Here is a 17,101-nt window from a genome sequence, read left to right as displayed (position 1 = left end):
TATTTATTACTAAAAGGCAGGAAGTGCAAATATGTATCCATTCATTTAAGATTATGTTAACTGGTTAAGTGTCCTCTTCCACACATGCTTGCCAGACACGACGCAGACCATAGGGGCCATAGAGGCAAAGATAAATACAATATATATGGACAATCTTGCACAACCAATCAACCAGCACATTTTCTGGAATTTGAGAAGAAAATGGTGCACCTGTAGAAAACTGATGCAGATATGGAAAAAAACATGCAAACTCCACACAGGCTCTGTCAGGTAATCAGCCTTGTACCCCTAAGCAGTGATGTATTTCCTTTCTGCCACAAATTATATATTCAACAAAGAAAAAATAATACTTTGTTTTAGCAGAAGAGCTAAATTCGGTTTTTATTCTGGATATGGGTTGGTTTATAGGTTCATAGGCAAATCCCAGGCTATTAGTCTGCAGACTGTTACAAGCCTAGACAACAACCAGGGGTCGGAATCAAACCCTGTACCCTGCATCTCTGAGGATATGGGTTGGTTTATAGGTTCATAGGCAAATCCCAGGCTATTAGTCTGCAGACTGTTACAAGCCTAGACAACAACCAGGGATCGGAATCAAACCCTGTACCCTGCATCTCTGAGGATATGGGTTGGTTTATAGGTTCATGGGCAAATCCCAGGCTATTAGTCTGCAGACTATTACAAGCCTAGACAACAACCAGGGGTCGGAATCAAACCCTGTACCCTGCATCTCTGAGGATATGGGTTGGTTTATAGGTTCATAGGCAAATCCCAGGCTATTAGTCTGCAGACTATTACAAGCCTAGACAACAACCAGGGGTCGGAATCAAACCCTGTACCCTGCATCTCTGAGGATAAGGGTTGGTTTATAGGTTCATAGGCAAATCCCAGGCTATTAGTCTGCAGACTATTACAAGCCTAGACAACAACCAGGGGTCGGAATCAAACCCTGTACCCTGCATCTCTGAGGATATGGGTTGGTTTCTAGGTTCATAGGCAAATCCCAGGCTATTAGTCTGCAGACTATTACAAGCCTAGACAACAACCAGGGATCGGAATCAGACCCTGTACCCTGCATCTCTGAGGATATGGGTTGGTTTCTAGGTTCATGGGCAAATCCCAGGCTATTAGTCTGCAGACTATTACACGCCTAGACAACAACCAGGGATCAGAATCAAACCCTGTACCCTGCATCTCTGAGGATATGGGTTGGTTTATAGGTTCATAGGCAAATCCCAGGCTATTAGTCTGCAGACTATTACAAGCCTAGACAACAACCAGGGATCGGAATCAAACCCTGTACCCTGCATCTCTGAGGATATGAGTTGGTTTATAGGTTCATGGGCAAATCCCAGGCTATTAGTCTGCAGACTATTACAAGCCTAGACAACAACCAGGGGTCGGAATCAAACCCTGTACCCTGCATCTCTGAGGATATGGGTTGGGTTATAGGTGCATAGGCAAATACTAGGTTATTAGTCTGCAGACTATTACAAGCCTAGACAACAACCAGGGGTTGGAATCAAACCCTGTACCCTGCATCTCTGAGGTAAGGACATTAACCATTTTCCCAACCCCCCTCCCCCCGATGTATGTTCCCTCACACCCTCTCATTCTAAATATGCTCATTCTGAACTTAATCTACTTTGGAAAAAAGGGAATACCTGATTTCTGTAGAAAAACAAAAATTATGAGTACTTACCATAACAGTAGATAAATAGCAAGAAAGTCCATAATGTGTAACCATGTAGGCATTCTGGCTGCTAGGTGGGTAACATTTTTTAAAGTTGTCCTCTGCACTCCCCTTTCACATCAAGGAAAAGTCAAAGGAGAGAACAGAATGGATGGAGGGAATGTTACTGAAGATGGACGTTCTTCTTATAGCTGTATCATAATGATGAATACTAATAGTTTTATTATTATTATTTTTAAATATTTTTGATCCCCCTTGGGACATCATTTAAGCAGCCAGGTCTGTAGTGGTCCACATTCATGCTAAGTCTATCAGCTTATCTCCTACCTCTTGGACTTGCTCAGGTATTAATGGGGCCAGTGGAGGATCCTAAGAGTCTTCTGTAGGCTCAGCTGTCTTTGCAGTCATCTTGGGAGGGGCTCTTTATACACCTTACCCACCCCCTGCATACTTCCCATGCTTCTCAGTTACATCCAAGAGCAAGTCCATGCTTTGGACTATGTTTCTGCTAAGGGAGTATCATAGATGAACAGCCTCTCACCCAAGACAGACACACCATCCCTCAGTGGTGCTCCATCAGTCATCCAAGCCAGTAATCAAACCTGGCTCAACTGGGCCATAGTCACCACCACTAAAGCAGCTGGTAGTTTTATTATTTGATAAGAAGAGGTCCATCTTCAATCAATATATGAAACAAATCCCTAGCAAAAATGTTCCATTTGGTCAGTCTCATGGGAACATGCCCCAGAAGAAGACCTGAACATTGAACTTATGTCCACTTTAGAGTGCCATGCAAATGTATTAAAGGTAGTCAAGGTTGCAGTTACACAAGTATCCTCTATGGGGTGCGATGATAAAAAACATTGTTGAAGTGGCCACTGATCTAGTAGAATCAGCCCTTGAAAAAACAGATACAAGGCATTTTACTCTGCTAGCCGTAAAGCTAGACATGATAAAAGCAACACAATGTATCAAAGCAGACCAGGATCTGTTGTACACTAAATAATCAGCACAGGCAGAAAAACTTACAAGATATGCAGACAAATATAAAGGAAAAGGAAAAAATAAGCAAAAAAGTCTTATAAAGACCTGGGAAACAAGGCAAAGGAATAGAAACACCACCAACAAAAGAAGAAATAAACACACTTTGGAGAAATATCTATGAAGATCCTGTGGAACATAACAATGATGCTAAATGGATAGAAGAAGTAAAAGAAAGAATAAGACGTTTAAAGGTACAGGATATGAAATGGGATGAAGTAACAGCCAGAGAGATTGAAACAAAGTTAAGAAAAGCTCCTAAATGAAAAAAAAAAAACAGGCCCAGATCCAGTACCTAACTTCTAGTTGAAAGTATTAACATTGTTACATTGTTACATGAAGTTGTAACAATGAGTTACAACTATTTACATGCACATACCAGGCAGACGCCAACCTGGTTAACAGTAGGAAAAATGATTCTCCTCCTTAAGAGTGAACCTACAAGCTGTCCTAAATACTATAGACCAATGACTGGCCTTCCGATGATGTATAAACTATACTCTGGAATTGATGCAGAGTTTATAGTCATTTAGAAGAAAACTCAATCATGACAACAGAAAAAAAGTGCAACAAAAGTCACATGAATCAAAAGATCATTTGATGTTAAAGTCATAATGGAGAACTGTAAAAAGGGGAATAATCTAAGTATGGATTTGAAAGACTATTAAAAATCATTTGCCAGCTTACAAATGTTTAAGATACATCCTATGTTGATCAATTATACTACAGTGACCATTGAAAACAGTAGCAAACCACTTGGCAACTAAGCCATGATAAAGGACAAATTATTATCCTGGGGAAAAAATTCAAAGTGGGATATTCTAGACTGACTTTTTGTCACCTCTGTTCTTTTATCTTGCATTTAACACATTAAGCTGTCTACTTAACAGATTAGGTTCATAGTTCATTACTAGGCTAACTGCCCTTACAGGCCATTTTAAGCCTAGCCAATTACCCCATGTCAGAATCAAACCCTGCACCTTGTGTCTGGAAGGCAACCACCTTAACCATTATGCCAGCCTCCCATAGTTACAATCTGGCTCCCAGAAAACAACAAAGTATAAAGATTTTTCATCTTCTTCTTGTGGATGACTTAAAACTGTGTAGATGATATAAGAATGTTATTTGGCTTGATAAATATGCAAAAGCTGCAGCACCAAGAAAACACCAGTTTGGGACAAGAATGTGATATAAAAGAACTTGAGCAAGAGGGAGTATATATATATATCTGAGAACTGATAAAGGATCGACAACAAAATGTGAACAAATGCAAATAATACTTAGTAAGGAATATTTTAGAAGACTAAAAGTAATACTGAAAACAGCCTTGACATCTAGGAACAAAGTCCAAGCTATAATCCAATTTGCTCTTCCTGTTCTAACTTACAGTTTGGGGGTGATTGCCTGGCCCTAAAAGGTATTAGATCACTTAGACAGGAAAACAAGAAAACTTACAAAAATCAGTACATACAGAGATTATATATTCCCCATTCGGAAGGAGGTATGGGTGTTTTCAAAAATTGATTACATGTATAGATTCGTAATCATAGGACTGCATACATAACTGCTGATCTCATAAGATCTAAACATGGTGGAAGTTTTAAAACATGGCCTTCCGGAAAACACTGGAGGGGATAAATGTATCTCCGAACACCATCATACTAGGTGACTTCAACTACCCTAATATAGACTGGGAACACTACTCAAGCCCAAACACTCTAGCCCAAAAGTTCCTGGAATTCATAAACTCAAATGCCATGGAACAACTAGTCACCATCCCCACAAGAGGAGAAAACATACTCGATCTCATCATCACGAACATGGGAGCACAATGTTCAACGCCGGAAGTATACCCCTCACTGGTGAGATCTGATCACAAACTAATCTCGCTGGAGGTCCTCATCCCGCCCCCACCCGAAATGAAAAAGACCACAGTAAAGAGCTTCTCGAAAGCCGACTTCACACTTCTAAAGACTAGTGTGGTCTCCTTTAAGGCCCCCAAGCCGGCGGTTAACATTACTCATACCGCTGAATCACTTACAAATGCCTTCTACCAGCACCTGCAGGGCTGCATGGATCAGGCAATCCCAAGCAAAACAAAGACTCTTTGTACCAAAGGCAAGCGTCCAGTCTGGTGGACCCCAGCCATAAACAAACTCTACAACAAAAGGAGAAAGCTACTACAAGATAGAGCAAAATCCTTAAAAGGTAAGACACCGCTGATCACTATAAGTAAAAAGCTAAGAGCTCTCATAAAACCATCCAAAGCTAATTTTGAGAAAAAAATAGCTAAGGACTCTAAAGACAACCATAAGGCATTCTTTAGCTATGTCAGAAACCTAGGAGGAAACTCCCAGATATGCTCAGAATTAGTTCAAAATGATGTGAAGATTACTGACCCTACAGACATTGCCAACATACTGGCTGAAAGGTTCAGTGCAAACTTCTCCCCCCCTTCCCCCTCCAAAAGGAGAGATATCTATACCAAATGATTGTAGCCCCCCCAAACATCTCTAACGCCCAGGTGAGAATTGCTCTCTCCAAGGCAAAGAACACAGCATCCATGGGACCTGATGGTGTCCCCGGCTGTGTGCTCCATGAACTCAACGAGGAATTAAACCCACAGTTAGGACAGCTGTTTAATCTTAGTCTCACCTCCGGATCCTTACCCAGGGAGTGGCGCACAGCGACTGTGGTCCCACTCCACAAAGGCGGTGCCTCCACCGACCCTGGAAATTACCGTCCCATTAGCTTGACAAGCCTTATCTGCAAAGCCATGGAGAGGATCATGATGGATCTCATAAATAAAGACATAGGGAACTTGCAGACTTTGGATCCAACCCAGTTTGGCTTTGTCAAAGGCAGATCATGCCTTCTAAACTTGGTTGACTTTTTCGAAACAGTCACCAAGGCCATTGACGAGGGAAAGGCAGTAAATACAGCCTACCTAGACCTGGCGAAGGCTTTTGATACAATACCTCACTCGGGTATCATTGAAAAACTCATCAACTTAAATGTAAACCCATACATTACAAGATGGGTTGCAAACTGGCTGAGTGACAGAACCCACAGGGTCAGAGTTGCTGGCGCCATGTCAGACTCAAAGCCTGTCACAAGTGGTGTCCCACATGGCTCAGTCCTGGGCCCACTCTTGTTTGGCATCTACTTTTCTGAAGTACAAGCAAACACAGGAGGGTTATGGCTGACAAAGTTTGCAGATGACTGCAAACTGGGCCGTAGTTGAAAACACATCCGACACAGATATCCTTCAGAAGGGTCTCACAGAAACGGATAACTGGTGCCAGAGCCATGGCCTTAAGTTAAATGCCAAGAAATGCATAGTCATACCCTTCGGGAAAAATAAGGTTACCCCTAGCTACCATATAGGTGGCAATCCCTGAACACAGAAGAAGTTATTAGGGACCTGGGAACCCAGGTTGACAGTAGCCTTTCATTCGACACTCATATTGCTAAAGTAGTTAGGAAGACCTTCTACATTGCCCACCTTATCATGAAGGGATTCACATCTAGATCAAGGGAAGTCATAGTCTCCCTATACTCATCACTCATCAGACCAATGATCGAGTACAATGCCCCATTCGGAATGTATCTGACCCGACACTTGCAGCAGCTGGAGAGGCCACAAAAGGTCCTCACCAAAAGGATAAAGGGTCTCAAAAATCTGTCTTATGCTGCCCGACTGAAAGAACTCCAGTTATATTCAGTTGCTTACCACTTGCTCAGAGGTGACCTATGCCTGACATACAAGGCCATGTCAAACCTAGATTTGATGAACATGCTTCATCTCAAAAAATCTAGATCCCTCAGAGCCACAAGGGCAGGAGACTTAAACCTCGACATGGTTATTAATAGGACGTGCTGGAGGGATAGATTCATCACCCAAAGACTCCCTATGCTGTGGAACAAAATCCCAGTTTATGTGAGGCAGAGCACCTCGCTAGCCTTGTTCTAGAGGAATCTTGACCAATGGATGGGAGATCGCAGATACACCCCAGGGGTTACCTCAGTGTCACTGCTCGACAGAGGCACAGCAAAATAATGGGCATAGTTTCTCCAAACTAAAGGGGTGGCGTAAGCCACAAAACTATGGGCTAGGCTTATAAATGCCCTTGGGCAGATAGCCTAGTATGAACCTATGAACCTATGAGAAAAACAAGTCTAAGATGATTTCCCTGCTTAGTTTAGCAGAAGTATATCAGTGTCAAGTGGGAATGGAAGTCAAAACAGAAGCAATAAAAATCAGGCAGCAACTGAATTTGCAAAAAAACAAAAGAAAGACTATAAGAAGAAGGATCAGATGAGAAGTCAAGAAATGTGGAAAATGTATAAATATAGTTATAAGTACAGAAAACTGCCAGAACAACCTCATGTCAATCAGGGTCTAATGCAGAAATGGTTAAAGAGAGGAGAATTTAAACCAAATGATGAAAAGTTAATATTGGTGGCCCAGGATAGTGGACTATGTATATGTTGGTTTACAAAGTCCATTGAGTATGTCAGAGAAACAGACAAATGCAGGTTTTGAAAAATAAAATTGGAAACAGTCACACATCTTCTTGCTGGGTGTGATACACTAATGGTAGAAGGCCTGTATACTGAAACGAATAATGTGGCAAGACTGTTGCATTGGGGACTGTGCAAACATTATAATACTGAAACAGCTGGAAAGCATTAGAAACAGGAGCCACAAAACATTCTAGAAAATGATGGAGTTTATATCATGTGGGATTACCCATTACCAACAATGCTGAGTATCTTTTTTCCATATTGATCTAATTTCTGCCTGCAAATCCTGATATTTTATAACTTTTGTGTTTCTCTCTACACAAGACACTGTAGTCACTGGGTGTAGCAATTTCAATGATCAATGCTACTTTTGTCTTCTTTCATGAACCACTTTATCTGGTTTTCTCACATCTAGTTTTTGAACTTTCTTTGTTCTCCATTTCCTGCGGGCATTCTATAGAAAGTTCCAGAGCATCAGCCTATGTCATGTTCTCTTTAGTTTTGTCCTGTGTCATCCAATGTTCTTTCATACAGGAAATTACTGGTTTATCACCAACCATTCCAACCCTATCGCACCACCAGACCACTAAGATCCAGCAACAAAAATCACTAAAGCCAATAACTCTGCTGGTGAAGCACTATTCTCTTGCACCATAGCCAAATTATGGAACTCCCTCCCACCCACAATTACCTCCGTACCATCATGCACCCACTTCAAAATTTTACTAAAAGCGCACCTAAAAACATGCTGGCTATGCTCTTGCAACTCCCACTCTAATATCACCCACCCCATCCAACCACTACCTTTCTTTCCACCCTACTAACTACCTAGATTATAGCAAGATCAGATGCTCATAAGCCTAGTACTTATTATACAGCTGGAACTTCTTATTGTAACATTTGTTAATGTCTGTTACGTACTTCACAGATAAAGATTCTAGTTGTCTACTGATGTACTATGTTCTTCATCTGTAAATATGATGTAAGTAATTGCTATGTAAATTGTTAATCGCTATGTAATCCAATGTAACTACTGTCTGTTTATTTTAACTGTGGAGCCTTTCTCCCCGGGCCTCCACTGAAAATGGACCTACGTCCATTCGGACACTCCCGGTCAACAAATATAAATAAATAAATAAATCACTCCACAATGTTGACCATGTCAAAATTGCCACATTTTCTTTTTCTTTCCCTCACTGTATAGCACCAATTGAACCTTTGAACTGGTTTCCTGTGGAAGGCTCTAGAGTATCTTCATATGTCAACTGATTAGATGCTTCCTTTCTCCTTAATGTAGGTGTCCATTGCTCTATTCTGTTGTGTTGTTGCCTGAGTTAAGGTTTCTACACTGAATCCTTCACATTGCAGGTAATCCACAACCTCAGTTTCAGTTTCTTTAACTTCTCTATTACTTACCCTCTTTTGTACTTTTCCTCTTTGTTTTCTTATTTTTTGTATTGTAAAATGTTCCATATCTGAATGTCTTTGCCTGTATTTCTCTTCAAATATCTTTGGTGCTGCTCTTTTTGCATTGATTAGTTTTGCTTTCTCCTTTACATAAATATTACACCACATTAAATCTCTTTGTCTTTCCTATGTCCATATTTCTTCTTCAGATGTCTCCTTCTCCTCTTGTTTCTCCATACTTGGGGGACTCATTGTTCCATCATGCTGTGATATAACCTGTGCTAGACTTTTTACACTGAATCCTTCACTTCACAAATATTCCATAACTTCAGCTTCTATAATTTTACTTTTACTTTACTACTCTTCTGTTCTATATTCCCTCTTTGTGATCTTATTTTTTTTCTTGTGAAGTTTTGCATATCTGGATGCCTTTGCCTGTTTTTCTCTTTGAATATCTTTGGAGCTGCCATTTTTGTGTTGATTAATTTGGCTTTCTCCTTTGCATAAATATTGCACCATATCAGATCTCTCTTTCCCATGTCCATATTTCTTTTTTATACCGTTCAAATGTCTCTAAATTGTGTTCTTTAATTTTTTGCACTTCCTCAGTTGCTTCTTTTTCTGAACAGCACAAGGTTTATTACTCTATATAGTGTTTTTCATGGATCTGTTATATTAATAAACACAAATTTTTATTTGTAGCTTCTGACAGTTTTTCTTGTGGAAGTATTTTTCTTTCCTCTAATTTCTCTCTTAATCTTTCCATATGTTTTTTCTCTGAAAGTTTTGGGCTTCTTGCATAACAGTAACAATACATAATTTCTTTTTTATCCTTAACAGTCTGTGCTATCATCTGCATGGCTCTTTTCTGACCTATCAGTTTTTGTGATTTTTGTGGACTGCCTTCTATAATGGAAGGGGGGCATCTTCCCCCTGGGCATGGCCTAGCCCCATTTTAGGAATATTTCCATGTCTTGATTTTTTTCCAGTTCTGGCACCAGTGTGCCTACTAGGACTGGGCACTTTTTTATCCTGGGTCATATGCACCCAGCTGTCTTTTTGTATTTTTTAACCTACTTCTCCCCATGATATATAAATTACAGTCTATATATCAGTGTCATGTTGGTGAGAATTTGTGAAAAACAGGGTCCACCTTGTGAATGTATTCATCAAAACTTGAGGATAAATTCAGTTCTGGCAATACTTCACTCTTTTTGCTGATTTTTTCATCTCTCTATTCAGACCCTTTTCATCTCTCCACTTTGACCCTTATCTCTCAATTTGGGCCTTTTTTTCTCATCCATATAGATTTGAAGCTGTCCATGGATACCAGTATATATATTGGAGACAATATTGTCCATGGTTTGATTATGCTAAAATAAACACAGGTAAATTGATGACAGATATCATTAGTTTGTTCATAAACTTTGGACATAAAAGGATGGCTGGAAAACAAAATAAAGAGGTTTAATAGACAGGAACCTGAAATTCAGACAGTTCTGTGGTGGACATAAACAAACAGTAGAAGCAGTATATTTCAATACTTTCAATACAAACATTTCAATATCATTTGAGGTAAAGAGCTCAAAGGTAGAAAAAAAAATCTAGAACATAAAGTGAATATCCTAATTTAGAACTGAGTCTCTGATAGGGAATCTAAGTTAAAAATTTCTATGCAAAAAAAAGGCTTTGAAGATTTTCAGTGATGTTAAGAAATAGAAAGCTGACATAAATGGGATTTAGAGGTAACCAACAAATGAACGTTGACAGATGAACCACTTATCTCAGAGTCAAAATGTTATACCCAAATAATCTTTGACAAAGGAACAACTGAACCTAGAGTCAAAATGTTATACCCAAAGCCAATGGGAAACTTGTTCCTTCAACTTTTATACAACATCAGCAATTTTCTTCTTGCGTTCCACACAAAATGTACACATTTTTCTAATTCATGACATTATACTTTTTTACTAAAATTTTGAAACAATTTACATATTCAAGTAAATCTAGTAAAGGGTATCAACAAAAAAATGGTGCAGTATATGGTAAGGAGGCCGGGGTAATTTAATTCTCAAGTGAATTTAATTGTTGTGATTTATTCTTTCCTTAGTTTGATTATATAGGCTATATGTTACATGAATCCTAAATGAACAAGCATTTAGAGAACATTTCAGTGACAAAGAAAATCAAACAGAAGGCACAAAAGGAGGTGAAAATGTTCCCATTTACATAAGTGAGTCAGTGTGGGTTAATTTGTTAGTTTAAATATACAAGAGATTTAAATTACTTGGCTGTTTACAAATGTGCTGAATATATTTAGTGGGAATGAATTTAGTGATCCCATGCACAGTGAAGTGAATAAACTGAATGCTTATACAATGCAAAGAAACACATGTTGGCACCTTAACAGTAACCATTTTCATAAAGGTGATGCCCTTATCACAACTTTTGGGAATTTATATTAGTCACTTTTAAGGGTGTTTAGAATTAAAATTTACTGTTAAAGGTACTATGGATGGAGAGGTCAGCAGTTCAAGTAATTTACTTCTAAATTCATTGTTCAGCAAAACAAACAAACACATTAATTATCTGCTATAATCTGTTCAGGATGGAGTACTGAAGAAAATGCCTGATGATACAAGTATTGTACTGCTTGAGATGTTTAGATGCCTTGAGGAGGTATTGTGCAAATCTAATTCCTTACTGTATTTAAGGAAAACTGAAAATGAAATTGCATTTACTCAGAAGTTATCTGTCTGTTAGTCCATGTAATTACTAGAAGTTTCAGCATATTATATAAACTGTTAGAGTGTAATGGGGTTGGGTACTAAAGCCTACAATTTTTCTAGTATCTTTTGCAGAAACTTGTGCAATTTTTGATAAAAATGTTTTGCAATTTTCCTGTGGCCCATGTTATAACATGTGCAAGCGTACTGTCAGAATAAGAGTAGATAAGGGATTCATGCTGCTGTGTTCTATTTAGATGATAAAATCATGTCATTCCACTCATTTGTCTCTGAATAGATGATCTTGAGGCAGAGAAGATGATAGAGATGACTCTGAGAAGCTATGACCTTAACTAGCAATAGAACTGGAATAGCTACACAAAGATCTTCCGGTCACAGAGAGACAGGGAGGTTCATGGTGACTGTAGGGGTCTATATTGATTTGTCAAAGTTTTAAAACTTCGAAACTGATATGGTCGGCACCATATCACTGAAGTTTTGAAACACTGAACGTTTTAAAGAAAATCTCCATAAGGGAAGATTTCCCTTTACTGCACTGTAGTGCGATCTCGGAGTTGGCATATTTAAGTAGCGGGGGTATGGGGGAGTACAGCCCCCCATATGGGGTGTGCAGGGGGCTTGCCCCCCTGCTTGAAATGTTCAGGTAAGTTATTTTTTGTTTTTTTTACATATTCAAAGTTTTAAAACATCAATGATATGGTCTCGACCATATCAGATTCAATGTTTTAAGACTTTGATTATGTGATATAGACGCGACTGTAGCCTTTGGAATCTGGAGTTCAAAAGGGTTCCCAGTCAGGAGATTTATTGGATATATCCAAAAATGTGAAAAGTACACAAATCAGAATTCTGTGACAAGTGAGCCCAAAGGTGAAGCCTAACAAAAGATAATGAAAACTTGTACTGGTATCAGCTCAACAGCCTTACTAGAAATGTTTAAAGGAACTCTGTCAAAGATAGTGCTTTCTGAGGGGCAATATTGTGACAAAGTAGGAAGGTTTAACAAGCCATTGCAAAAGAGGAATGCCTCACAAAGGCAAACATCTGAACTGGACATTGATGAGACTTCATTGTATTTACTGTTACTGTGAGAGAAGAGAACAGGCTGAGCTGAATCTCCCTGCCAAATAATAGCAGCCTGAGTCAGAGGAACATTAAGCCAGGGAAACACTTTGGATCCCTGCAGCCTTAGATGGGCAACAAAAACGGAAATACATTTGACGTACACCCTGAGGGTAGAGTGAGGCTGAATGAAAAGGAGCACACCCTTTGAACCGGACTGCACCATGAGCATTCAAAGGGGTTTTGGGGGATGAATGAGTTTAGTCCACTGAGATCCAGAATAAGCCAAAGATCCTTAATTTTCTTGGGTACCAAGAGAGTCAAAAGGAATATTTTAAGACTTTTTTAGTTTAGTGGCACCTCGTAATCGGCTCGTTAGTTGATGAGCTTTACCAGTTCCTTTCTTTCTTTCTTTCTACTATTTTTATGGGGTCAGATGTCAGGCAAGGTCTATTATGGGATCCATGGTTGAGGGAGAAATGGGATCAAATAATATCTGAATAAAAATTTTCTGTCCCATATTGTTGGAGATTTTTCTACATGCTTTAATATGGAATGGAAATGAACCTCTAACTCCTTCCTGTGGTTGATAGTCAGGCAATCAGACATCACTCACATCTGTTTGAATATAGGGCATGTATGTTAGTTAATTTAATGCTGACAAGGGCAAGAGGTTGGATCCATGCCAAAATCACTACCTGCCAGTATAACTAGCAATTGTGCTCTTAACGTCTCAACAGTGTATAAATGGTGACTGATATTAGATTATTGGAACATTAATTTTTCTTGATATATGGACAAAATTCTGATGTTCAGAGTACGTTTTCCATGGACAACTCAGCACAGCCTACAAGTAACACTGCATGCATCACGTATGATCGGTATGAATTTTTTGCATTTTGATAAAGTGAATGTCATGGCCCATAGTTTTGTACAAGACACTGCCTCTTGACCTGTGCAGGTATATACCATGTCCAAGACTGCCACAGCAGTTGCCAGATTGCTGTTGTCAGCTGGCCACAGTCTCAATCACCACTGGTGGGAAGAATGACCAAGGGAGCTGCACTCTCAATATCATTGCCTGCCTGTGGCAGCCATGTACCAGACCAGTGCATGACCATGCTGTGCAGAATGTAGCAAGTAGTAAACATCCTGCATGCAGTAGCAGGGCCATACTGAAGGGAACCCCAAAATTCATCTGGGCAACAGAAATAGCTTTGGAGCAGGCCAAACACTCAATCAAGGAATATCTGTGCCTGGGACAGGGTGGTGTTGAAACAGACTATGGCTAAATAAATGTATGTTTTTTAACACTATAACTTGCACTTACCAACTAGGTGATTATGATGAATCCCAACGTACAGGAAGAGGCAGTACCTTGACCTTGTTTTCCAAAAATGGAAATGATATTCCTCTGCATTACACACTGCCATGCAGCTGATGGAATAGTATCCATTTTTGTTTTCATACAGCTCCCCCATGGTCTAGAGGATCCCTATTATATAATTGAAGATGCAATCCTTCGAATGCATCTTGATCAAACTTGAAAGCATGAAACAGCAAAATAGCAAAACGGCATATAAGCGATTTTTTTCCCTGGGAAAGAAATTGCTTGGCCGCCTGCATTACTTTGCTGTTTTCGTCACTGTAGTGCGATCTCAGAGTTGGTATATTTAAGTAGGGGTGGTGTGGGGGACACAGTTCCCCCCACATTGGGAGGTGTGGGGCAAAGCCTCATACTTTATGTAATGTTTTGAAGGTTTTTTTTTTTTTTTTTTTTTTTTGTGGAACACCGATTTTTTTTCCCTGGAAAAAAATTGCTGTTCTGAGTGTTCGGGATTGTAAGCTTTCGCTTACATGGAGTCAATAAATCAGTATTCAGTTTTTTAAGCATTCACTGATTTAATATAGACCCAGTCTAGATGAGACCTGAATATGGGTGCAATATATTGCACCAAGCACCTCAGAAAAGTGTGTCATCTTACAGAAGGCACACATGGTATTAGTTTGGTGACATTGGGAAACAGATATACTGATCGATATGTGACAAGAGTATGCCAAGGAAACACAGAGGTATCCTCAATTTAAAATCCTGTGAAATGCCCGACATGTCCTGGTTTGTCTTTGCAATGTCCTTATGGCAAGTACAGTGAGGCTAGATACACTTCGGTATCCACAAGTATAAGACCACCATACATCCCCCAAATCCTTATTTTTAGGCCACACAAACTCATAAAAACTCATAAAAACTTATACAATGTCCCTTTTCACTCTAAACTTGTCCAATATTTCCTGATCAGCAAACATCAGAAGGGTTATATTTTGCCTATATCTATATCTCCTTTGTTAGGAAGCACCATTAGAGATGCATGGTTTTGGCACAATAGAGATGAGAACATCAGAATAGGAGACAGATAATCTGGCAGTGAATGCAAGCATCTTATTAGATTGCAAAATAGATGAGAAAGGCATAGCTTTAGTTTGTAAAATACCTTATGTGCATGGCGGAGATTAACATCAAGCAGTGACTGTGAATCACTCAAAGGTGGGGAGAGCTTCTAATTTACATAAGATGGTCACATATATTTTATACATTTCACATCAGCCTGGTTCAAATAGCTGCACCCGAGAGCAGCTACTGTCTGTGAAATACACCTTAAATGTGATCAGGCACAGCCTACACAACCCCCCTGCTGTACCTACCTCTAGTGTGCAGCAGAGTTTGGGTATAACCCCATCCCACATCAGGTGTTATATGAGGTGTGACCCCCACCAAGGAAGACACTTAAATATTAATTGTGCACACTATTTGCAACTGTTAAGTACAACTTTCGTATTTCAAGATTTTCATGCTCATTTTCACTACTTGGATTGACTTTGTTTATTTAGTTTTTATTTATTCACTTACTTACCTATATATGTGAGTACTATCTGTCTAGCTATCTGTTTATCTGTCTGCCTGTGTGTGTGTTTCAATATATCATTGTCTAGGTGAGCGAGGCCATTTGAGATGGAGACCCGAGTATGAAATTCCCCAGAGTAAAACAAAATACAATAGCACGTAACAGTCTTGGAAGTAACTATGCTGTAATGCATACTAGAACTAAATACATTCAAGGTGCATTTGTTTGTATAGAGCCAACCATTCTTTACTCAGTCAGTCATTGCAACTAAACATATGCAATTGTATATGATTTTTCAACATTTACTTACTCTTTTTTTCTGATCCTTTGTGTGTGGCATATGATTATCAGGGTCCTGTTCAGGTAACAAGCTTAAAGTATAACTCTTATAACCCATCCCAATGTGTGTGTGGGTAAAACTCCTGTATTGTACTATTGTTTATGGACACAAATCAGCTGTGTACTTCCAACCTTGTTCATTGAATCAGGCTTGAATAATCAGGTTTCTCTAAATCATAATTAAACAAATATACTGTATCCAATTATCTTCAATATCACATACACATGGTGAAAAGGGAGGAATCCTTGAAAGACTCAAGCTATCATATCTAGATCTGATTTATTGCAAACGGTATTGTACAAGGACCTGTAACCAGTTCAAAGTCAAAGTAAACATTATTATCATTTAGCCTACACAAGTGCAGTCTAAATGAAATTGCACGTATCAGGCTCAAATTGAGAAAACATATACATACAGTACACACAAAAACGCATACAATGGACATGTATTCAGCATTTCACGTTAGACAGGTAATACTACATATTACCACAGTTTACTTTATGTATAATTTTCAGCAGCTGAATGATTTCTTATTTCACAAGTTCCTATTGCACTGTGTGATTTTCACATGAATAAGAGGCTCTAGAAAGTATAATATTGCACATTCATTGCCATCTATGTGTTGTTAATGTTTAGAATCCTAACTGCCTCTCATTTATTGCACCAAAAGCATTGGCTGGCCCATATCTTGTCAGTGACTGGCTTCCCTGAATTGCTGGCAAACTTCAAGAGTCTCACCCCTTGAGGGAAGAAGCTGTTGCTGAACCTGGACACTTTATATTGCATGATGCAGTATCTTCTGCCAGATGACAATCATGTTAACAGTTCATAGACTGTGTTCAGAAACTATGATGGGACTTTTTCAGAAAGTTGGGGAAAGTGGAAGCACTGCTACTCTGACCCCTATTCCCAAGATTGTTAGGACATCAAATAAGATTAATTTATGGAGGCTACTGGACCTCAGTTAGGGTGTTTAATAAGGGTTTTGCTACCTCAGATGTATGCTGAATTTGCAAAGGAGAAAAAGCAGATTAATATCACATGCTATGGACCTGTTATGGAGCCAGGAGAGTTTGGCAAGTTGTTGCAAAGGTTGCGGAGAGAGTATTGCACACTGAAATCCCACTAGAAGCCAAGGCATGGATACTAGCAGGCTTCTTATATAGGGCAGACTTGAGCAGACCCAAAAACAATTGGCTATTGCAGTTATTGGTCATATCTTACTAGCACACCCCTCACTGTAATAATGTAGGAAACTGGAAGGTGCTCCTTAAGAAATAATTCAGATGGCTTTAGCTAGAGGAAGATGTAGAGGATCAAAAGGCCTAGTCATTCTGAGAAGACCACCCAAAGGAAGATGCAGAGGATCAAGAGGCCTAGT

The 17,101-nt window shown here is 39.3% G+C and overlaps 1 protein-coding gene across 1 annotated transcript in view; it reads right to left on the bottom strand.

The window, feature by feature from the left end:
• Positions 1 to 17,101, bottom strand: part of LOC122791509 (neoverrucotoxin subunit alpha-like) — a 372,162-nt gene that overhangs the window by 158,367 nt on the left and 196,694 nt on the right. The gene's annotated exons all lie outside the window — the stretch shown is intronic.

Source organism: Protopterus annectens, chromosome 17.part0, assembly GCF_019279795.1.
Source record: "Protopterus annectens isolate FY-2018-M chromosome 17.part0, PAN1.0, whole genome shotgun sequence".
Lineage (NCBI taxonomy): Eukaryota > Metazoa > Chordata > Ceratodontiformes > Protopteridae > Protopterus > Protopterus annectens.
This window is presented reverse-complemented; position numbering and strand designations above follow the sequence as displayed.